This window comes from Falco peregrinus, chromosome 3 (genome assembly GCF_023634155.1).
Source record: "Falco peregrinus isolate bFalPer1 chromosome 3, bFalPer1.pri, whole genome shotgun sequence".
In the NCBI taxonomy this organism is placed as follows: domain Eukaryota; kingdom Metazoa; phylum Chordata; class Aves; order Falconiformes; family Falconidae; genus Falco; species Falco peregrinus.
In genome coordinates this window covers 23551927-23578027 of record NC_073723.1, presented here as the reverse complement: position 1 = coordinate 23578027, position 26101 = coordinate 23551927, and the positions used below count along the sequence as shown (strand labels likewise).

Here is a 26101-nt window from a genome sequence, read left to right as displayed (position 1 = left end):
TCTATTCTGCAGTACAGCACTTCTAAATCATACAGTGGTGGTTTCCCCTACAAAACAAAACAACCTTAAAAGCACCAGGTAATATTCCAAGGTTTTGTGTCAGAGACCAAACCAAAAACTACTTACTGTCCTATGATGACAGCAGTATAAGTAACTAAAATAGACCTAGACAAGTTTTATTCTTTATTTCAGAATAAAAGAAGAAAATTGTCACAACAATGAATATTATCAAAAGACTAGACTAGTTATGATTCAGGATACAATACATTTTGACACTGGTATCAAGATTGAAACACAGAAAACACAAGTGCATTGTCAAGAGATATTTTGGAACCTGAGAATGTTGAGTAAAATGAAGAAAACTTATTGCACATCATATAACCACTACTATTAAAGCAAAATCTGTGTGGACACATCTTTATCATGCAAGCAAACGTACAAGAACAGGCAGTCTCCTGCTCCCAATATCAAGCTCAAAGCAAAATTATATCTCAGTCAAATGGCATGTTATACTCTAGTGCTTTAAAGAGGCACAACAAGTTTAAGAGAAAGTTAACCTTGAAAAAGGCAAGAAAAAATATGCTTACTTAAAGCTTCAAAACTTATACATTGAAAAACACTGTACTATGATAGAGAGGCAGCTTACAAGCAAAATACCTAACTTGTTAAGCTTCCACATCCACTTACAATGCAAAAAATAACTCATGCAGAAGATCAGTAAAATGTAAAGAGCATGGTATGATTTACATGGAAAATTCTAAGACAAAACTAATATTATGTATAAACAATCTAGTAAGTATCAGCTACTGCATAGAACATACGCATTCATGTTTGCCTAAATATCATTTGTAATCTGTAAAAGCATGAACTTTGGTGTCTTAGTTTCTATGAAAACAGGTTTAGACCAATTGAAACACCTATGCTGTATGAGCACTATAAGACATTCTATACTTCATTCATCTGCAGTCAAATTTGACATTTGAGTTTGTCAAAGAGACTATTTTAAAAATTGTAATTTCCTATATGATACACACACACACATACAGAGCCCAATTATTCTCCCTTAATATTCTGGTTTAAAAATATAAAAATTAAAATTAAAAAAAAAAAAAAAGAAAAAGACAAACTCGCAATTAAAAATGGTACAACAAGGAAGAAAGGAAGACTGAATTCTGCTTTTTGGATAAAATTTAAGCCAAGAATTTTCAGTCAGCTGGAGTCAACTCAGAGGTAGGTCATCATTTTGAATTCACAATCAGCAACTGAGAAAATCTGAGGCTTGAGGAACTGCCAGGGTGCTCCATGGGAGGGAGCAATAGGATGTGGAGGCAAGGAATAGTAATTGTTGGTCAGTGCATGGGTTCACAAAGAAAGGGAACCTGACCAGCCCAGACTAAAGGAGGCTGAGACCTACTAGATTGGACAACCATTTCTCTGAGTGAGTCTGTGGATGGAGAACAGATTGAAATCAGTAAAACTGAGGACCTTGTACGTGTCAAATTAGACTGCAGGAGGAAAGATTTGAAGTGGTATTTACACATACAAAATTCTCAGCTATGTAGAAGTGGAAGGAGATCAAGCTGATGATCTACAGAGCAATTCAGTTCAAAAAAGTAATCTGAATTAACCACTAGTCAAAAGTGTTGTAACTGCTATAACTTTGGATAATGCAAACATATGGAAGACCCATAAGCCTTTCTATTTATATAGGAGTGGAGGTTGCTCCTGATCCCAGGATCATTTTTAGTAAAGGAAAGAGGCAAGAGCCTTTGACATCTGCCTGAGACAAAGCTCCAAAAATAGATTATGAATCTGTGCTAGATATACATGCTTTGCATATGCAATATGCTACAAGTATACACAGGGTTCCTGTTGTAAACATGATAGCAAAGGAAATTTACCCCAGATAAACTCATAGCGGAAGTTCTCATTTAGATTAATGGACTAACTTTTTACGAGTAATCCTTGAAGGAATAAAATAACTGAGGGAGACAGTGAATACTTTTGCCAACTCTACAGAAGCATTGACCAACAAAAAAAAAAAAAAAAAGGAAGAAAATGGTATCTAATACAGTGAAAAATCTTCTATTGAAAATTTGTTTTTTTTCCTTCCCATTTAGAAGACTGTGACTTGGAAAGCTTCCCTTTAAAATGAGGAATACTAGAATAATGTATCTTACCTCTCCGATCAGTAGAGTTATTTAATATGTATTCACATAAGTTTTAAGTAATATGCCAATATCTAAAAAAAATAATAATAATTAACAACTTTTAGAAACCATAGCGCTTATAAAAAGTAGTCTCCATATGTGCTGGAAAGCAGAATGAGACAAATGCAATTTTTGTTATAGATCTTAATTTGAATCTCTATACATTTTAGAAATAAATTGTTTTCTTAACCAAAATCAATTAATTTCAGACAAGACAACCTGAGTTTCATGCTCGTTTTAGAAGCTTGAGCTTTATGCTATGCTGACATGCTGTGCTCAATCCCAGATTAAGATGTAGATTTCAGCTCTGGCTGTTGCCTCCTATTAAACCAGAACTGTTTTCTTTTCCAGTTCCATAAGGTTGCACAAGGTAAAGTATCAGTGATTAGTCAACATGTATTAACATGTGATTTAAGATTGATTTTATTCCAATAAAATGAACACAATTATCTACCAATATTTACTTGCTATTCTTTCTCACAAGATACAACTAAGAATCATGTTTTAGCAGGATTCAGACAGAGAGGATTTTAAGGAAAATCAATTAATTCACTAAATTAAAGTGAGAGTGTTAAATTACAGATAGTTTCTGACAACTGGACTGAAAGAAACTATTTCAAGCACAATGACATTTTAAAATAAAGTTTTGACATAAATTATGTTACTGTAACATCTGTTATTGCAAGCCAAATATTATAATTCCACAGACTGAAAGCATGGCCACTAAAACTAAACTAAATTGAAAGCCCACCGTTAAATTGCTGAAAGGTAACTAAAGAACTTGGTTCATAAAGAAGCATATGGTAAAAGTTTTACAGATTTTCTAAATTTGCTTTTATTTCAGAGAAAACTGATGAACAAACAAATGTTCTAATACTATTTATTTGTCCAATGGTTAGTAGTACCATGCTGATTAGTTGTGAAACTGATCAAAAACAGAGTGATCATTCTGTGGTGAGTTTGGACTGGGATTAAAACAATTTTTATCCACAGGATCACAGAATAAGTCAGAGTGAAATGGATCTCAAGAGCCTCTTTCTGTCATGACAATCTAAATCAGGGTCAGCCACAAGTTCATACCAGTTGCTCAGGGCTTTATCCAGTCAGGACTGAAGAAAACCTCCTAGGATGGGTACTGCACAATCCCCCTGAGCAATTTGCTCAAATGCATGACTTTCCTCAGAGAAGAAAAGTTTCTGTTTATATCTCTCATGAAGATCTTGTTTCAAATGTTGTCAGTTGTCTTTCATCCTTACACTATGCTCCACCATGAAAAGCTCAGCTCTTTCGATAACCCTCTTGCAGGCATTTGGAAGCTGCTGTTAGTTTTCACCTCTTCTCCAGACTGAAAAGCCCAACTCCCTCAGCCTCTCCTCACAGCGAAAGTGCTCCAGCCCTCAGTCATCTTGGTGGCCCTCCAATAAAACTTCCTCCAGAGAAGAACTTATCTTTCCTGTCATGGGGCCCAATCCTTGATGCACTGTTCTACCCATGGCCACAGGCGTGTTGAGTAATGTACAATAAACCTTCACTTTGATCTACTGACTATCCTCTAAATTCACATGTTTTTAACTTCAGCAGTGGAAGAACAGATGAAAACTGGCAGATTGTTCATAAGACCAAATAAATGGAATGGAAGGCTACTGTTCAGCAGCTATTTTAATTCACTGGAATTAGTTTTGCTGATCAATTCCTGGGAATCAGGCAGAGTTCAAAATGTGAGAGTAAATAGGGATAATCACTATCTTGTTTATTCAGGATGAATTCAAGTTGCAGGACTTGTGACATGTATGATCCAACCACAGACTTACAAAACAAAGGTAAAGGTCCTTAATGCAGATGACTCTAAGTGGGACTTACTACAGTAAAGTGCTAATGTGGTTAGTCTGGGATTTTTCCCGTGTATCTTAATAGCAAGAAGTACACTATTCAATCCTTTTTCAATGAGTAATTGAGAAAGAATTGCTGACAGTCTTAAGCAAAAACAAAATGCATGTTTCATTAAATAAATAAATAAATAAACAATTTCAAAAAAGAGTAATCACTATAATCCATCTTCATTCTTCTTCCATATTTTAAAGGATCATCTTTCAGTGAAGACATATTTAATATTCTTAAAACCTTCCCATAGTTAACTAACTTTCTAGTGACCGCTGCATCCCATTAAGAAAGGATTTTTTTTGGCTAATAAAATATCTTAATTAACTGTTCTCTTTGATGTTCTCTGCCATTAGATATCTGCTGCCTGCAAGAATTTCCAATAAAGCTACAAACCTAATTAGAAGAATATATTCTAGATCTGTTAAAGGAATTTTCACATTAGTGTAGATATTACAGCTTATTTGACTCCTAGATGTCATTCCAGCCTTATTATTTTCACAAATCTTTTCTTTTATTCTTCATACATTTCTAGTATTTTTACCTGATTTTAAGTTCCAATTACAGTTTTTGTTCTGTTGCTGTCCAGGTAAGTAATAGAAAAGAAAGAAATCCAAAATGCAAATATACATTTGAGACTATAAAATCAGAATAAATGGCTGACATATAACATTCTTTGACCAAATCGATTTTCAGTTCCCAGCTATTCAGGAAGGAAATAAAACTGTGGATTTCAAGAAATACATGACTGAAAAAATACCGTTCAAAACAATTTCTAGACTGCAGTTCAAACAGACAATGATCCCTGGATTTATCCAAACAGCAAAAACTCCTAATGCTGTCTAGACAGAAGTTTAATATATGTATTTTTTACTTTCTTTTGTCTTCATGTTTTCCACAATTTGTGTGACTTGATTAATAATTTAATTTTTATTTCTTTTTAATACCAGAACATTCTCATTTGCATTACTGCATTCTCTTATGATTTTTTTACTAGAATTTTCTTTTCTCACTCTCTTTTTCCAGCCTTCCTATTGTTATTTCTTTCTTCTCTTTCTCTCCATGTTTTATATTAATTTTAAATCTAGATCAGCTGCTGCAGTAAGACATATACCAGAACAATCTGAAAGAAACAATTAAGCATCAACCAGAATTTTTCCGGGATGAAGGACATAAAGACATTTGCCATCCTTCAGTACATAAAAATGCATGTCTCTATGAATTTTCCATATGCTTCTTTCAGTGAATGTACCATCACCTGAATTTTTTTAAGTAGATACTGAAAATACCATAAATTTATGTCTCATAATTTAATCAAACTGATTACATTTGAAAATCTGAATTTCTATCCAGACAAAATCAACCTTCTAGGTTTTGATAATAGAGAAATGCTGAACACCTTAACAAGATTTATCACCCCTCCACTAAACACAGGACATAGACAGAGAACTACCACTTTTTCTTTTATGGACATCTATCGAAATAATTAAATATGTTTGTTTAATAGAAAAACAGTACAAAAATTACCAACAACAGCCCACATATGGATACTGCTCTTTCAGTTGGTTTAACTTCAGTAAGAAAATACTTTTTGGAAGTTCTATTACTTTAAAGAAAAAGAAAAAAACAAACAAACAAACCCAAACTTTAACACCAATGTAAATGAAAAAGCACTGATTTGAAATACAAAAAAATTACTTTCATATGATCATTTGTTGCATAGATATAGTCATACTTTGCTTTCTTCTCAAAAAGAGGTGCACACCAATGCAAAATAAATCTGTGAAATCCACCATAATCATAAAAAAAAATTCATAAATTCTTCATGACTCTCAACAATATTATGGGAATCTATGAAATTAATGATAAAATGCTGGGAGTGCAAAGTATTCACATCTCTTGGCCTTATTTAAGAGTAGTCATCTTAAAAATAATCTCTTTGTTGTATTTGCAAACTAAAAAGCCTTGCCAACATTATCTGATACACTTACTGTCTTTGTAATTTGTTCTTGTGAAACACAGTGCAACAGATTTATTTACCCTTTTAAAGGATAGGATAACATCAAGTACGCAAATCTTCAAGAATAATTACTCTACAGACTATGTACATAGCAATGTATATAGCAACCATGTAAGAAAAAGATACATTTCTGTACCAGAAACTACTTAGGACAAAAGGAAAGTGAATGCATTTTATACATTCTGCAGTGCAAAATACAGCCCACTGTGCTTAGCTTGGACCATATACCAGAACAGAACCTGCTGCTCCTCCACTTGTTCATAAATGGGATTTTAATAACTGGATTTTGAGCAGTTTTGGAAAGCATCCTCTTCCAAGATTTTAAGCAGAGGAATCAAGAAATAACAGGGAAAATATTACAATTTTAATTTGTTGTTGGTATGCGTGCTATAACTTGCCTTAAAAAAAAGGGGCGGGGGAGGAAGTTAGAGCAAGTTAAAAACTATCATAGAAACTATTGTAAAATCTTGTATGTACGTTTTCAAACAATACTTTGATGTGAAGATATATATCATGGACATTTAATCGGAGTTTCCATAAGTTTTAAATTTAAAGGTTCCAAAGTCTAATTCTGTTTCTTGTGTCAACTTGGACATGCTATTATATTGTAGTACTCTCATTTCTTATCAACAAAATGAAATTCACAATTTTCTTTTACTGCCAGAGGGATATTAGTATTAGTTGCCTAATATCTGTTGAGTGCAATAAGCAAGTAAACTAACATGCATAAATCAAATACACAGATCCAGACAGATCAATACATATTGAGGTACTACATATTGATGAACTACATATTGATATGACTTTGACACTATTTTTTTTTCAATGAAGTTCAGATATGTGAAAAAATAATGAATGAGAAAAACTGTAATAATCATCTTTCATTTGCTCTTCATATCAAAAAGTCTTTGTATCATTGCTCTGAAGTGTCTAGATCAAGTAACTAATCTTTCCCCTAAGCAGGCTAAATGACCAAATTTTCTACTCTAGATCCAGTGTTAGGCATCAAGGAGCTATTTGGCAGAAACAGTTTACTAAAGTAATTTAAGACTCAAATTATTCAATATATTAATCTTCACTAAAGAGAAGATAATTTTAAGACCTAATGATTTTTTTCTCTGTTTTTTAAACAGACTAGTACTTGTTAGAAATAATGTGTAGTTCTTAGAAAGGCTGTTCATTTACTAGGCAAATGGCAAAGACAAGCTTGTGGAAAAGGTATCTTGCCAGTTTACAGTCAGTCTGTAAATGTTCATTACATAGGAAAGACTAAAAATCTTATTACTTCAGAACATATTTTGCACTATTTACTCTGCCTATGTCTCCAGCCTATGTCTAGCAAAATTAACAGAGAATACTGAAATTCTGAAGAGTGTAGCCTAGTAAGTATATTTCTGCCATTAGTAACGCAGATTTGTCTTGACCCCATGCAGGCTTGCCTTGGCCTGAGGTTGCATTCACTAGTTTTGATAATCTGTAATGGTCAAGTGAATATTTCCTGACCTGTTTATATTTTGGGAATGTTGTGTTGTGAGAATACTGCATACAGTAAAGCTCTGATAAACCTATGTAGCCACTGCACAACAAGCAATCACCCTTTATACTTACTAAGGCTGAGGGAGGCTAACGTGCAACTTTCCGATTTTAGTAAAGGATAATGAGAAAGATGCAGCCTGTGTTAAGAAACACAGAGAAAGAAACAATTGAACTCCAAGACTGAAGAGGAAGCCCATCCCCACCCTGTCACAAACACAAATATCAAACTTGCTCCAACACAGAGCCTTGGATCCTATCAATTGTAATCCCTACCCCAGGGGCACAGTGAAAAGGGTGAAAATAAGACAAGAGAAAAATAGTGTAGAGTAGGAAGGCAGTTCTTAACTTTTGTAAGTGTATTATTATTGAGGGTTTTCTACATTAGATAATTTAGACTACTAGACTGTTAAAACTTTAATTGGAATAACAATTTTTTTTAAACCATATAAATTGTGTTCCCTTTAGTCATAACAAGATTCTGTGTCTAACATAATACTATGTAAGTGCATCACAATCCAACTAATTTTATATTTTAAATTTTGTATACCAAGTGTAATTTATTTTATACCACTGAAGTACTTGTTCAATCATTGTTGGGACTCTGGGGGCTCTAAACACTGCCCAGCCTCCTGTGGGCTTCCCCCTACCCACACCCATGGGTCCAAGATCTCTAGCCTGGAGCCATCAATCCCTCTCCCAGCAATACCTCAGCAGTGCTGGTCCCCAGCTGCCCATATCCCTGCCCTGCCCAGCCATGGAATTAATGTTCTGCCTGGCCTTGGCCTGTACCCATTCCCATGGAGATGCATGATGCCCAGGGCTGGGTCTCCCTCCAGCTGCTCCCTGGCCTGCCCTGCTCCCTGGCTGGGGGCAGTGGGACCAGCACTGGCTGCACTGCATTGCACTGCCAGCCCCCCTCCCCCCCCACCCCCCACCCCCCCGCCCAATCCCCTGTGCTCCCCAGCTACCAACCCTGAGTGAGCCATCAGACCTTGCTGCACCCTAACAACTATTGCCTCAATCACTGTGTAAAAGACAACGCATATGAACAAAGTGAAGCACTATATTTAACAAGTATTATTCTTCTGTTATTTCTCACTCAGAATAAATAAATGAAGTTAATCTCTAAACAGAGTAAATGTTTATTATAATGGAAAGTTTTGTGATTTGTAAATGAAACTGTACCATCTTTTATTTTCTGATTTTATCTAAAAGGTCAGGACAGGCTGAAAAATAATATTTTTTTAAGAAAGGTCAAGTCCGAAGTGAGATGAAAACAATTCTCTGGGAAGGAAGAAGGTTTCTTCAGTAAGAAACTGATTAAAAATCCGCTTAAGACTTTAGAGAGATAAAGCTATTCCTGCAGAACATTACATGCTGTCAGCATGAAGTGGGCAGTAAGTGAACTTTTAAACTATAAACTGGTCATCCAGTGCTAAACAAGAGGTTTGCCTCAGGAAAAGCTTCTCTGTGAGATTCCCTCAGCAATCCATTAGCCAAAGATTTCAAGATGTCTTAAGCTAAATGCTTACATATTAAAATAAATTTCAAAATTATTTGTAAAAGTGTTACATATGTATTGCCTTAACGAGCATTTCAGGCAATTTTGCATCACAACACAATGATAGTAATGAAAGAATTATTTTTCAATAGCCAATACGTTTACCAACAACCAAAATAACTACTCCAGTTACTGCAGGTATCCTTCCACAGCAGTGTATTATTTTGTACAGAGAAATGCTCACAAAGAGATGTCTTCTACAGGAGAAATATGTAGTGGCATGTCAAAAAATATGGAAATTTGATTTTTGAAAATGTCATCTGGCTTTGGATACTTCTTACATTCATTCCTTAGCTGATAGAAATTAAGGAGGTCAAATTTTGAAATGACTGGTTGCTCAGCATATCTGAACACTTCAGACTTTCACAGAATACTTGACATTGGAAGGCACCTCTAGAGACTGTCTAGTCCACCCCCACCTGCTAAAAGCTGGGTGAACTAAAGCAGGTTACTCAGAATAGTGTCCAGTCACTGTCTCTACAGGGACAGAGACTGCCACAACCTGTTCCATTTTTCAATCATATTTAGAGTAAAAAGTCTTCTTCTGCTTAAATGCAATTTCCCATAATTCAATATATGCCCATTACCATTTATTCTTTCATTGGGCATTATTGATAATAGTCTGGCTCCATCTTCATTACTCCCTCTCACCAGAACTTTATACACATATACACCAACATCTCTGTTTATTTTTAAAAATACTGATCTGTTGAAGTGTCTTAAAAACTTATATTCTTTGAATTGGAAACATATTTTTGGAAGTCCATGTTTGAACTAGAAATTTATAATAATACATATTCTACACATTCTTTCCACCTTTTCCCTTTCCTTATAAAAATATCCTACTCCCAAGTCTAACTGTCTCCTGTGATAATCATATTCTTGGATATAAATTCTGTAGGTTAGCAGATCAGTTTCTTTTCCAGAATAAGTCAAAGCTGACCCTGGGAAAAAATCTCTAAGCTCATGTGTAATTTTCACTCTAAAGAATACTCCAAAAAATAAAAATCCAATTTGTATGAAGTTATCAATATTTATTAAGTGACAGTGAAATACCCTTTCAAGCTGTTCAGCTTCCTCAAATTATCTGAAATGTCTCCTTTATCTAACTCAAAGTCATAAAGATTCCTGGACTCAATCACAAAGCCTTTTCTTCCATGCAAAAATGGAAATTCCGTATTTTTTGCAGAATTTGCCAATTTTTCTAGTTATGCCAAAAAGCACAACTGGCTTCTTACTTTGTGGGAGCCTACTTTCAGCGGTTTCTTTACCTCTGTGATAAAAGCTAGCTATGTTAGAAGGCACATTCATATCATTAAGACCATGAAGAAAATCAAAGAGGTCCTGGTAAGCAGAACTAGCATGCAGGTTTCAGACAACAAAAGGAACAAAAGCCAGACATTAGGATTAATATTAGGGTAGGTTACTTGCAAAAAGCACAAATAGCAGCCTGTAAAATCAGGGGGCTGAAATGCAGAAAGTAGTGCAAGCTCTTTACCTCAGACATTGATAGTAATGTGTCATAACATATTGTGGGATGCTTCCCATATAGCAGATAGTGTCAAACAATAGAGCAGAAAAAGACTTAAAGACACTGTAGAATTTTTCATATAATTTCATTATTCTAGAAAACAATGAATTAAAGGCTGAAGCTGCACTGAATTTAAGCTGCTTCTGAATTATGTTTTTGTCTTTAAAGGGAAAGATTATGTAGGAATACTGCATATAAAGAATAAGTTTTTAAAAATCATTCTATCAGAGTCATGACAGTTTTCAAATGAAAAAACTTCAAAATAGAAATGGAATGTTCCCTTATTTCCAGCATACTGATATTAATGCCAGGATCAGAGATTTGACAAGAAAGTACTGTAAAACATCAGGTTTCCTGTGTGCTTTCCTCCCTGAATCCCACTGAGGTTACTGAGATGGGAAAAAGACAGTCTAAGAAAATACCTGAAACCAAAGTCCATACACTAAATTTTCAGCATTCTAAGGTCCACCACTAAAACAATAAGAAATAGAAGAAAGCAGGAGGCACTGTATGGGAATCAGATACTCTTTGCACCATCATAAATACCAGAATATGAATATTCTATAAACCTTCTCTTGTGTGAAATGCAGCAATTCCCAATTTCTCCTCACTGGGTTATGCAATAATTCATGGGTTTCTGGGGTATAAAATTGGTGATGCGATGATTGTCACTATTTTTATTTATTTCCATTAATTTATCTCTATACCTTTTAAATAAGTAATGTTCCATTCTTAATATTGCTGAGGAAAAATAAAATTCTAAATATAAATAACAGTTTTTCTGTGTTTTTACCTGCGGAAGATTTTGTTTTTCTAGACAGGAATGTAACATTCTTTGCACTATATATAATTTCTTAGAATTTAAGGTCCTTAGTGGGAAACAAGTTGAAGTAAATATCACTCAAGTATTACTAGGATTAATACCAGCAAAAATTATAAAAGGCATCTCTAAAACAAGTTTATTATCTTTTCCTGTACAAACTAACTCACATAGTGCTATGATTTGCGAATGATTTATGTAAACTTATCCTAATGGAAACCAATTTGTATTAAACATCTCTTTCCTGGAATTATGTGAGCATTTTTGATTGGCAAGAAGTTTTGTTGGGTTGTTTTGAGGAACAAAATTTCTGTTACAAATATTTGTGTTCTCAGATATGTAACTATGAAATACATCAGAAACCTTCTGAAATAGAACTGAAAATTACTGAAATGCTCAGTCTTTAAACTGAAGTTCTATGTGATGTTTATCACATACCATGTTCTTTGTCTTTCATTAGGTTCTAGTTACTTCTATGTAGAATTTGGCTTCTGTCAAACCATCAGAAGTTTTTCCATCAGTGCTAGATGTTTACATTACATAAATTAAATGGCAATATGATCACCTTTGCAGAGGCAAGAGACTCTGAAAGATTCTACAGAGTACCAAAGTAACTTCTTTCATGTGTAAGAAGTTACTACATAACAGTGATTGAGAATTTTCAGCAAGTATAATGTTTAATTCAGTCCTCCAAGAAACTAATTTAAAATAATGTTAAAAAAAACACAACAACAAACATACCACATTAATTCTAATACAAGATGAGTACAAAAATTAGTACAAAAAGAAACATTTTGCCTCTGTACAAGACCACAGGATACTTAAATATCAATTAAACCCTCAAAAACAATATTGTGATGAGCTCCACAAAAGATAAAATGATTAATTTCTTGCAGTTTGGTTAATATTCCTAAATTCCTGTTAAGGTCATTGGGATGCTGAATGATTCTTAGCTTAGGTACTACTGACTGGTTTGCTCTAAGTGTTAAAACAGTGTGCTCATATGGCTTCAAAAAACAGCAGGTCAATCTTTTAGAACCAACATTTCCTTCAGGACCATAATTTTATATTTTTATCATTAATTTAACATATATAGGATTTTGAACTTTCAAGAGGAAATTATGATTTAAACATGTGGCTTTTATATCTCTTTCATGAAAAGACAAATTACTCAGCACCAGGCTGCATACAAATGAAATCCTTCTTCTATCTCCAGCTACAAACCTACATATACTATTTGCCTATTTGTTATACCTATATACTAGGCATATATATTAGGAATTAAAAGGTATTGCTTTTAATCCTATGTTTACTATTAAGTAAGAAGAGAAGAGAAAGGAGTCACAGGTGAAGGAGAAAAGAAAAAGCAGTTTCTTTTCCTTTCAGAAAGTCAGTATTCCTGCTCCCTTTTCTATTTGTGTCAGCTTTATTTCGTGTGAATATATGTCCTTCAAGTCAAGGTTTCTCTTCCTAAGTATTTGTACATATCCTAGTGTGCCAAGGCAGTACTATAAAATAAAACAACATTACCAAGCAATTCTTCCAGCTCTATGAAAAATGGAAGAGTTGCCTAGTTTTCAGCATCCTGTACTGGGGGTCAAAAGACCCAGTGCCCTATTCCACCTGCAACTTTCTGGGTAACTTTGGGCAAGTCACTTCATTGGTATGCACCTCAGTCTTGGCATCAAAAACGGACATAACTACTTCCAGTACTATCCCTGTGATATGTGACTTTCCAATCTGTGTACCTTCCCTCCTCCCACATAGCTTTTACTTTCCAAGCTGCAGGGTCCTACACTAGTCAATCACTTTTCAGCTGGAAACTTAACCCATCTGTTTGATGATCTTTGCTATCTTTCTCTGAACTTTCTTGAACTTTGTTACATTATTCTGAAATGCCGAGAGGCCAAAGCAACAACAGGAGTCAAGGTGAAGGTCAGCTTATACAGCAGCATGTCTCCTGTTTTGTCCTCTACTATTTTCCTAATATTTAGTTTAAAAAGCACTAAGGAGTGCTTTTTTTTAAGCACTCTTAAGTATGGACCTGAGGACTTGTAGTGCTCTTAGTATACTGACTGCCTTAGATCATAAGAGCTTGCTGACAATAGTAATAATCAACAGATCTCATCACTGTATTTGCAAATTAAGAAACTTTGCAGTGCTTGCTATGCAGAGACTTATAAAGAAGCAACATAAGCTAAGGTCTTTGAACTCCCCATAAGTGCAGCAGGAATGCTACACGACTGTAACTCTGAGACCCCAGTCACTTAAAGATAAATTGATTGACACAGTAATGTTTTAGGAAGCAGTGGTCCAAATAGCATGTGTTGCTAGAATAAGCCACTACCTAAACAAAGTGACTACAGTCAGCTGTTACTTGAAGTAGTAAAGGTGCCCCTGATAAAGTGTAGCAAGAACATCTTTGCCAACACTCTGGCCAACCTGCTGATGAGAGGTTTACACTAAGAATGATGGAAAGCGTGATAACGATCCATATTTAAGTGTCATAGTGCTGGAAAAAAGTAGAAAGGAAATGAAAGATATAGAGGAATTTGAAAGATTTTGAGAATGATAAATAGGGTGAAGAGACCCCTGTCTCAAGTTTACATATACACATGCAGTCAGTCTGGGACAGAAGAGGAAGGAATTGGAGCTCTACATGACATCACTGAATGGTGACATCATTGGAGTAACTGAGATGTGGGAATGTGGTAAGGGGTTTTTGGAAGATTTCAGGGAAAACTACTTGATAGTCATACTGCATGGGCCAACCAGGGGTGATGCACAGCTGGAACTGTTACTCATTAACAAGGAAGAGCTGGTTGGAGATGTGGTAATCAGTAGTAGCCACGGCTGCAGTTGCCATGAAATGAATTCAGGACCCTGAGGGGAGTGAGGAAGGCAAGTAGCAGAGCACAGATACTGGTTAGATAGTAAGGGTCACAAGTTTGTGGTTAGTGAGCTGTACTCTTGGAGGATGTAACAAGTGGAGTGCTGTAGGACTTTACCCTGTGACCTGTCTTGTTTAATATATTCATTAATGACCAAAAGGAGGCTATGGAGAGGACTGTCTTTAGGTTTTCAGGCAATACCAAACTGGGGGTAATAGACAATATGTTTGAAAGCAGGCTTGCCATCCAGAGGGACCTAAGAGAGGAAGGAGGAATGGGCCAACAGCAATCTTATAAAATTAAACAAGAGCAAACTCAACCCCTGGCAACAGGAAAGACTGGGGTCTGACTGGTTGGGGAGCTGCTGTGCTGAAAAGGCCATGTGGGTCCTGGTGGACAGCAACATGAATGTGAGCCAGCAGTGTGCCCTGGCAAACAGCACCCTGTACTGTATTAACAGAAGCATGGCTGATACACTGATGGAAGAGTTTATTCCCACCTCTATTTAGCACTTTGTTCCATGTCCAGTTTGAGGCTCAGCAAAAAGAAGGGGCCTTGGGAAGAAATTGATAAATGGAAGTGAGTCTGGCAGATGATCCCCAAGATGGTTGGGGCTGGAGCACTTGCTCTTTGTGGAGAGGCTGAGGAAGCTGGACCTGTTCAGTTCAGAAAAGATTGCTTCAGGGGGACCTAAAGGAGCCTTCCAATACATATGTAGTGGGAGGACAAAAGGAAAGGGTGTAAGTTGAAATCAGAAATTCTGAGCAGGTATAAGGAGAAATTTTTACCCTGTGACAACAGTCAAGCTGTGAACAGATTGCCTAGAAACATTACACAGTCTCCATCCTTGGACTTTCAAGATAGGACTGGCTAAATCCCTGAGTAACCTGACTTTATCTCAACATCCAACTTCTTTTGAGTAGGAGGTTCCCTTCCAACCTGAGTTATCCTATGATCTTATGATCCCTAAGCTACTGCTTAGGGTAAGTTAAATTTTGCATGTCATCCACAAATTACCTTTTAACTTCTTCAAAATGATAACAGAAAATAATTATAGCCAACTCTGCGTGACACTATTTTTAAGAGATCCTAACACCAGTCTGCTCTATACTGGGCAAAAAAAGTGCCTTGTTGACCCAAGTTTTTCTGGTAGGTTTCAGCTGTTTCATGGCAGGAAGGAACATATTCACAGCTGTAGAGTGGAGTGTGAGGACACTGACAGAACAATATTTTGTCACTTCTCTCTGCACATACCATCTTACACCTTCCATGGTTTGTCCTGGATACCTGTTCAAGCCAATTTTTCTCAGCTAGCACAGACTAGATTCCAACCAGGCTATGCATTATACAAGAAATTTTCTTATGCAGTAAATAATAATTAATCAACAGATTCTCTTCAGGTTCAATTTCATTATTGCCGGTCTTCTCACCTAAATCTTTTCCTCACAAAACTTCTCTCTCCAACCTCATCACTTTACTTGACTCTCTGTCCTCCTACATGTTCCCTCCCATTAAGAATTCTCAGCTCACTTTTTTGGTGTTCCCGATACAATGTTTCTTTTTCTCCTTCCTTTTTTTTTTTTTTTCTTTTTTTCTCCTAATCCCAGTTCTCAAACTCCATACCTCAGTTCACATTTAAACTTCTCATCACTCTTGGACAAAGCTTTGTAAACTAGCTAAAAGTAGGTGACATACAGGAAAAGTCATGGGTCATGTTAATATGAGTCTTCTGACAAAAATAACACTTGAACTGCAAATGCATAAAACTGTGAATTGCGTTAATTTAATTTTCTGAGAAGGTAAAATAATGTTAATATTGATACAGCATTCAGCCAAAAAATATATAGACATCTCCAAAACCAAGCGAGTAAATTTTGAAAAACACAACATCACTCTTAGGAGATGCTACAAATACTTTAGTTTTCACACTGATATTCTACTGTTGTTCTGGCAACTTTCAAACAGACGTAGAAACAGAGAAGTTATGACCAACATGATTCTCAGAGGGCTTTTATCAAGTTCTCCTTCAGATATGAATAGTACTGACATTTGACATAATGAAGATCTAAAGGAATTACATAACTGATAATTTCTTTGGTGCTAGTTAGTGATTTTTCAGATTAAAAAGTTCCATAAACCAATGTTCACTAGTATGCAAGGCTTATTGCCTCAAGTGCATTTCAGTGAAAACTCTTTTTTAAATGGAGGGACATGTTTAATTAATTTCCAGATGCCTATGAATGGGAAAAAACTGTTACATTCTTTCAGCTTTCTGGTACTGCTACTGAAGTACACAGTACACAAGCAAAGCAGCCCATATTTTAAAGTACAAAAAAGATCCAGTGACTGGAACCAAGTTGCAGAAAATACAGCTGCAAATTGAAAAGGTAGTTCAGAAAATTCTTTCACTCCTTACATGGAGTTGAATTCATTAAAACATTATTCATTGAATAGATTTGACTCCTTCTTTACTAAAGAGTTCCAGGGGTACTCTGCCAAAGGTACTTTTACTTCTGGAATTTGATAATCTTAGACTTAGTTCTGAAGAGTAAAGCCAAAAGTCCTCAACTTTACCTATACTGGGGATGAGCGAAAACTATAGTATTTTATTTAACACTAAGAAATAACTTTGACATAACATATTCCATGGGTCACTTCCATATTCATATTCCAGAGCAGAATTTTGGATCTACTTTTTTTCTATTGGAGAAAGAATAACTTTCCTATCTTTAGGCAGGAGATTACTGAGCATATTACTCAATCTTCATGCATACCGTGTGATTAGTCTTCACAAACAATAAAGGAGGGAGAAACATTTAAAAAAGCACAACTATATTTTACATAATGTATGGCTCAACACATAGCTATCCAGTTCATACAACTAAATTTAAAACTAAATAACTACTCTACCTATTATTTTGACCAAAAGTGCAAGTGTTATAAAGCTACTAAACAAATAGCTCTGCCTTTAGGCCAAAAAGAAGAAACAGAGAGAACAGATAATTCTACATAATAGTTTATACACTGTGATTAGAAAGTACATAGGAAACGAATGTGAAGTAAGACAAGACACAACAAAATCCTACATTGTTACCTCATTATCTAGTTCTCTACATCTGTCTGTTTTCTTTTCAAAATGATCTCTTTCTTTGTGTGGCTATCCCCTAATGGTACAAAAAAAAAAAAAAAACCCTCCAAGATCAAAAATTACCTCCTAGAACTAAAAAAAAGTTGAAACTGCACAGTGAGGGAGGAGGGATGGAAGGAAATGGGAGTAAATCATCCAGCAGAAATAATTCTAATACATCTGATGTCACTGACAGTGTTCAGTTTAATATTTAAAATGTGTTTTCCAAAGTGAGACCACTTCAGATTTGTTTCCTTGGGTGTCCAGTAAACTTTCTAATGGTCAAAGCTATTAAAATACTAACTAGATAGGCTTATCTTTTTTATTATAGTGAAATAATTTTCACTACAGAAAAAAATAAGTCATTTAATGAAAAAGCCCAGGAATATTATGGGAGGATTTGAATGTCAGTATTTCTCAAAGGGAAACCAAGTGTTCCAACAGTTTATCTCAATACACTAAATATTCTGAATGTACTCAAGTGTTTTATCCCAGGTTTTTCCCTCAGTTTTTTCTCATCTTGACATGAACAGGTCATCAGTGCAATATATTACGCTGTTTGATGGCCATGAACCATACAGATACACAGGTTAATCTATTCACGTTTTGTCCTTATCAAAATGAAGTATTTTGAAGGTCCTCTAAACTCTACACTTCATGTACTATTATCAGAAGAGTTCCATGACCAGGGAATATTTATTTTAATGGAGTTTTTTTCTTGAATTTTAGTTGGTTTCCTTTGGTGATTAATTTAAATATATACTTTATATATTCATAATTATATTTAAATGTATATATAATTATAGATATTATGTTTATTTTTATATAAATACTTATTTATATCTTCACATATATACATATGAATTGGTTCACTAAAACCACACAGATCTTTAAATATATTTTTTCCTTTCCATAAACTAGGACTGTTCACATTACCTATTGATTTTGCAGTTTGAACATCCCATTTTCCTGGATTTTTTTAATCTTGTTTGAAAAGTTGATTTTCATTTCAATTTATAAATTCCTGGCCTTCCAACAAAATTTGACTTGAATGAGGAAAATATTTTCTTTCTAAGTATTACTTAGATTGAAATAAAATGTAATTCAGTACATTTTTTTCTTTCTACAGAAGAGATGGAATTACGGTCAGTCGTACATAAAACATCCTTTGCTCCTTTGTAAACAAAGAACAGAAGTGTGTAGAATAGTAAATGAAACAGAAAGATATTAAAATGTTTGAATGCACCTAAAACATTAGAGATTTTCCTTTAGGATAAGCATGAAATTAAGAAACATCTGTTAAATCATTAAAAAATGGGAAGTACTCTTTACTGCATCACTTAACATTTATTTCAGAATTAATTTACAACCCATCAATTTAGACATTAGCACAGACTACCATGTTTTCATATTTAACATTAGTTCTATTGACTTTTTTTAATGACTGATGATCTCAATTGAAGTAGAAAGAAGGGAATTAAAATTTTAGATACAGACCTTTCCGGATCTGTATACAGTATCAGAACTAATTTAACTAACCGCCAACATTGGTGTTATTAAAACCTATAATTTGGAGAATTTTAAAAATACTTATTTTAAAATGGGGGAGGGTCAACAAAATGCAGCATTTTTTTCTCCTTTCTCACTTGACTACAGTAAAATCAATGTATTTCTGTGCACTGTCATTGTGTGGGTGTATATTGAATTAAAGACATCTCAAGAATGCAAAGGTGAAAGATCTGTTCAGAAAGTATAGTTCAGTATAAGATGAAGCAGAGCTAAAAGACCCATGAGTGTGAAAATCTACTAAAAACATTTACTTGTGTGACAATGTATGTAATGTAAGTTCTTGTTATGCCTGTAGACAAAATAAAAATAAAAATAATCCACTCAGAAGCTCTGGTAATTTCTTTTCATTCTGTGAAGAGAAGAGTTCCTTTTTCCTCTATCCACTGCAAAATCAGGAAGCCATCCAGGCTGTTTTGACAATAGGAGTTCAGGGTCTGAGCAATCACAGACTTACAATTCTAAGAATTAAGTATCTGTCAAAAAAAACTCATAAATCCATAATCTGTTGAATAAGTTATCAACGAAACCAGCAACTTACTTACATTAAGCAGAAGCAGACACAGCCCTTATTTAAAAACTATCTGACTTCCACAGATGTAACTCAAGTGATGCAGCACCTTAATTTCTCCCAGGGAATCTCAAGCCCCTGAGCATGCCTAGTAGTAAAAGCCCATTTCAGTAATTGAGTAGTCACATTATGTGAGATTCAACCTGAGATTAAGACACCTACTTCTGCCTGTCTGTAGTTGCACTAGGTCTATAAACTGTTATAATAAATGGAAATCTACTAAGTGTAGTCAGTGGAATGTTGTGGTTTAATTCATCTTAAAGTACACCCCTTGGGAAGGACATTACACCTGTCTATATGCTGTTTCTTGCTATTTTAGGTGTTCTTCCTTGGATTCTAGTTTCTTTCCCAGAATGGCACGGTGTCCTGGTTTCAGCTGGAATAAAGTTAATTTTCTTCCTAGTAGCTGGTATAGTACTGTGTTTTGGATTTAGGATGAGAATAGCATTGATAACGCACTGATGTTTTAGTTGTTGCTGTACAGTGCTCACACTATGTCAAGGACTTTTCAGCTTCTCATGCTGACCTGCCAGCAGGGAGACTAGGGGTGTACAAGGAGCTGGGAGGAGACACAGCCAGGAGAGCTGACCCAAACTGGCCAAAGGGATATTCCATACCACATCTCAACATGCTGAACAGTAAAACTGGTAGAAGTTAGCCAGGGGGTGGCAGCCTGCTGCTTGGGGACTGGTTGGGCATTGGTCAGTGAGTGGTGAGCAACTGCACTGTGTGTAACTTATTTTGCATATTCTTTTATCATTATTATTATTTTCCCTTCCTTTTCTGTCCTATTAAACACCCTATCTCAACCCACGAGTTTTACCCTTTTTCCAGTTCTCTCCCCTATCCTGCTGTCTGGGGAGTGAACGGCTATGTGGTGTTTAGCTGCCTGCCAGGTTAAACCACAGCACATGGTCTTCTGTAAATTCTAATTTGCCCACACCAGGCAGATGTCTCACTTATTCTAGAGCACCTCTACCCATTCCCTACCATGCTGTCAGCTGAAACACACCGCAACCTGCACTGACAGGATTAGCTAGGTATGGGGAAGATTCAGCTGCCCATACATAGTTTGGGTTGGTGCAGTTTCATTGCTCTGTAACATACTGGTTTGCAACACCTTGGTTTGTTGGGCAGAAGAGTCTCTATACTCCTGCCACTGACATGAAAGTATCTTGGATACCCTCAGTGATTTCTTACATCAGTGCACTTATATACATACACATATGTATATATTCATGTACAACCGAACAATGTCCCACAGCTCCCCAAATTTCATGGATATTTAGATACCTACAGGTTTCTAAACCTATAGCTTACAGTACAATACAATCTACACTTTGGTGTCTTTGACCTGAAACTCACCTAAGACTTCATTATGACTGCTGGGGTTTCCGGCAGTGGTACTGTATACTGTTTGTTACAACAGCTTTTGAGATGAAGAATGTATGACAAATTCTGTTTAAATTCTTAGATGTTCTGAAAAAGAGTGATAAAGGCAGTTTTCCCCTTCTGGCAACTCTAGCTGTGATGTTCTGAGGCAGCTTAGTACTACTAACTTTTGTTCTTTACCTGATTGCCAAATGCTTCAAATTCTCTCTCAAAGAAAAACCAACAAAAAAACCCTAAGAAAAGCCTAACCGCTTAAATTACTTCTGAATGAAGATACATTTCTGTTCATATATAAAATGTCAGAAAGAAAAAGAACAATGGAAAACCAAGCAGAGAAAAAGAAAACTTTTCAACATCTGTTTTCTCCATAGTGCATCACTCATTAAAAGTGCTGGCATTTATCCAACTTCAGATCTACATAGTTGGCTGTCAGGTACTAAGCAGAGTAACCATTTGCATGCTTTTCAACATGAGTATGATACCTAAATTTTATTCTGTTCTGAAAAGCTCATAGATATATTTCATCTCGTCATCTGTATTTTCCTATAAACAAAGATTCTTAATGGAAGGCAGATGCAATTGTGCATTCAATTGGTATATTTGATACTATTTTTTTCATAACAGAAGCTTTTACATGGCTTAGGGGAAAGTGAAAGAGGAAAGGAAGCAAAAGAAGTTAAGAAATGGATTTCACAAGTTAAATAAGTAGCAGCTGTAGGTCTACTACTGAAACCTTCCAGAGCTTTAAACGAGGAGGGAGGGAGAGAGAGAGAGAGAGAAAGGATGCTATCTCAAAAGATAGCAAAGTTATGGATACTTAAAGCCATGTTTAACTATCAGAAAATGAAGAATTCTTTTCCAAAAGCCTTTTCAGAGTCTGGGTATGCTTGACACAAAGAATATTGAAATGTATTTACAAGTGTATGCCAGCTTGTAAGACTGGCAGCTGTGAAGCCAACATAATCCCTTCTGTCCATTTAGATAATATTATGGATTCATACATAAGTGATGGAGTGCAAAGAGTAGCCAACAGAAAGCAGCAAGCAAAAGGAGCTTTTACAGGAACTGCAAATGGATGGAGTAAAAAATCACAACTAAATTTAGAAACAGCAAAAGGATTACCAGTGCCAAGAAACATTGAAGCAGCAGCTTCAGGAAGATCCAGAGAAGCTTTAGTTCTACATCATCCAACAGTTCTATACCCAAAAGGAGTTTTAACAAAGCAATAAGGACAGAAAACATTGAGACAAATAACTTAGTGAATAGAACCAAGTGCTGAAAGACGAGTGATCAGACAAGGAAGAGCAAGAATGTCTTGGTTATGACACCACAAGTTGGGTACTCTTCTAATTGACATATATCACTTTGATTTATCATTTACCAAGATCTTCTAAATATTACATAATTCAATATCTTTTCTGAATGAAAATGCCTATTAAAAGAAATTAATACACACAACCTGCATGACAATGTATTTTTATGACGCTCAGAGTTTCCCATAGTTTCATGTGCCTCAGTAAATTTCATTTGTTCTGTAAAACCAATTTAAACATTTTCACAGGTATTTGCAAGGCCTTAAACAAGAAATTAGGCAAAATATGTTTAATGAAATTAAAAGGAGGTTTATGAAAGATTATGTAATACCCTAGGTTTTCTTTTGGTGATTGTTTTGTTTTGTTTTTTAATGCATCTAGATTTTAAGACTTCGCATTGCATCACTCGGTCTTTTCAAATGTCTAGGCTACAGTAGCTTTACATATTACGCTTAAGCTAGGCCATGTGAGCCTGTCTTGCAAAAAAGAAGGTAGTAAGATTTGGTTATTTCGTATCCCACCTAAAAAGTATCCATAGAATGTGTTTATTTAGTATTTTTTTTTAATAAAACAACCAACAATTTTTATTGTAATTAGTATTAATAGCAGGGGTTTGCTAGTGGAGGAGGAGGGCTGCAAATGTGACTTCTGTGACAGGAGGTGAGGACCTATCTGATGTTGGTCACAGCTGGTTCCACCTGGCTCCACAATGTATCCACCATGGGACACAGCTGAGCCCATCAGCAGAATTTGTGGCATCTCTGTGAAAATGTATTTAAGATAAGGCAATAAACACTGAGAGAAAGGAACAAGGCCAGAGCAGGAGTGCTCCATTCCACTGCTGGTAACACACTCAACAGGACAGGACTCCAACTGGAGTGGGTTCTTCTCCTAAGAGACTGTGGCCCATGGTCAAAGAACATCAGAGCACAGGAAATGAATAAGAAGGAAGGAACTGCAGAAGGAAAGAGTGAGGAACAAGGAGCAGCAGAAAGAAACTCCTATACCTGACCTGAACCTCCTGCACTGCCCAGCCCATCACGTCACTGAAGAGACAAAGTGTAATCTGTGATGTAGATAGAGGAAGGGGAAGGAAAAGTGTCTGTAACAAAATTAAGCCTGCAAAAGGTGAGAGGAAAGGTGTTTTTCCTAATTGTTTAAACTATTTTTCTTTTTTTTTTCCTGATACTCAGATCAATAATTAAATGTTTTATATTAAGGCTGGTTTGCCCAGGACAGTAGTTGACAAGTGATTTTCCCCATCCTCATTTCAACCTATGAGTTTTCTCACTCTTGTTCTTCCTATTTTCTGCCCTGTTCCAGTGTGGGTGTGGAGTGAGTGAGTGGCTAAGGGGTGCTTTGCTGCTATGCTGGGTCGAGCCACTACCCAAACATACTAGCACAAAATGTGCAGTTGTGCAAACAAAATCAGCAAGCCAAGGGAGCAATCAAGTGAAAAGAGTACTGAAATACCAAGCAGTGATGCACTAAGAATTACAGTGTTCTGAAGTTCAGAATTTGGAGTCTGACTCTTTCAAAAGATGCAATTAGAATAAAGAAAATTAAACTAGGTGAAGTGGTAAGAAATAACTAATTCTGGTTATAGTGGTACTATGTAGGAAAGATTAAGTTTCAAGGAAGGATGTCAGAAAGAGGTTACAGTCATAGCTATGGTAATTATGCAGGGGAAAGAGGAATTTTTTACAGCAGTTATTACAGTGTAGTACTGTGATAGATAATACAGGCTATTGAAAGAATTAACAGACAGGGTGTCTGAAAAGTGATGCAGAAATAAATTATTGAAAAGAAAAACAAGTACGTGCACCTATACTACATGGCTCTATGGAATACATTTTTTTTATTTTTATCAGTTACCTGCTTTTGTGACAACTCATATCAGCACACCAGTAAAATTATTGTTTGAAAAAACAGCTTAGGGTTGTCTATAACCGAAAAAATAAAGGTTTCATGTCTTAACAAATTAAAGTATTTTGTGCTACACACTTTTATTTTTTTTTCTAAATATATGAAATACTCTTGAAATGTTTATTTAATTTCCTCATATGCTCTCCTTTTGCCTACCATCAACACAGAAACCACTCCTCCCTATTACCTGACAATACATTTTTCTGTTTTCTACTATCAAGGTTAATTTTTACTGATCATATTTGCTTGAGTATGCACAATTAATGTTTTTACATGCTGAAATTATTTATTGTCTACATTCCCCCCCCCCCCCCCAAAGAGCTGTAAAAAGGTATTTTCTTCATTTTAAGCATGGTAGACTACCACAGCATTTCACAACTTAGTGTAGAGTTCACTTTAACATACATTTAGCAATATACCATTAAAAATCAAATAAGCAAACTAATATAACAATAAAAAACCCATAATGAAATCATTACAACCTTTAGGTGGTAAAGAGGAATAGAAGATACACAGCATATTCAAATCTCCTAGACCTACCAACTCACATGTCTTATGTGAACTGCAGAAAACAAGTCTGTTCTCTTCCATTACCTATTACCTCACACTTTCATCAGGAATGCAAGCAGGTGTGTAATCTGAGACATACTTTGTTGTCCTTTTCTTGATAGTTCAAAATTAACATCTCAACAATCCACACTATTACTCATAAACAACCAAAACAGTTATCACATGGTTTCTCAATTGTGTGGTAGGACCTAATACAGAAAGTTCCTAGTTTATATCTTTTAGCAGTCCCATAAGGTACCAATTCCCTGGTAAAGAGTATGGTTTATCAAATTTGGTATAAAGGTTACTATGCAAAAAATCAGTCAGTACTTTTCATAAACAGTTATAACAGCCCTGGAGCTACAGTAGGAAGGCTCGTTTTACCTAAATTCACTCAGAATACACATTCCAGAACATCTATGAACTTGGGAAGTCCAGACACCGATATACAATACTTGCTGAATTTGATCAAATTTATTCTGCTCTTGCATAGTATATGTTACCTGAGTCAATCACACAGAGTTGTAAAAAGCTCACTATTATAAAAGAACAATTACATTAAAACGTTAGTCCTAGTATTTTGATAATTGCAATTTTTACATTAGTTGATTAATATTATCAGATTCTGAAAAAAAACCATGCTCCTATGCTAAATTTCCTACAGAGAACTGTAAAAGAAATTCCTGAACTAAATCTCATTTGGAATGACGTGGTTTTTGTTTCTTTTTTTATTAGATAAATGGAAAAGCACAAAAAGGGTTACTGTTCCCTGAAGGTCCATTGATAGGCTGTAGATATTGAAAAATACTATTTACAGTAATGCTTGTGAAAAAACCAGACAGTATTACATTACACTAACAAAGTTAGTTTTCATTAGCACTTCATCTTCAGAATGACCTCGTTCCAAATGGTGATATTCCCAAGTTAATGCTTCAGATGCTTTCACTCTTACTCAAAATAATGCTTGTTCATAAAAACAGTGAATAAGAATCTTACAGGTTAATTAAACCCTTAATAGTACATTCAGAAATAAGTAGTAAGAGATAATAGTGATTAAATGCTACATTAGCAAATAGAAACTTACTCACTGTTTTACAAGCATGACTTATAGAACCACAGAGGCAAATACATATTATAACGATAACGTTATTTCTGTATCAGTTACACAAGACCTTTCAGAGTATTAGGACCATTTTAAAAGCCAAGTACC

General features: G+C 35.3%; 1 protein-coding gene across 3 annotated transcripts in view; it reads right to left on the bottom strand.

Moving 5' to 3' along the window:
• The window catches only part of CSMD3 (CUB and Sushi multiple domains 3), a 725287-nt gene that overhangs the window by 457892 nt on the left and 241294 nt on the right, over nucleotides 1–26101 (bottom strand). The gene's annotated exons all lie outside the window — the stretch shown is intronic.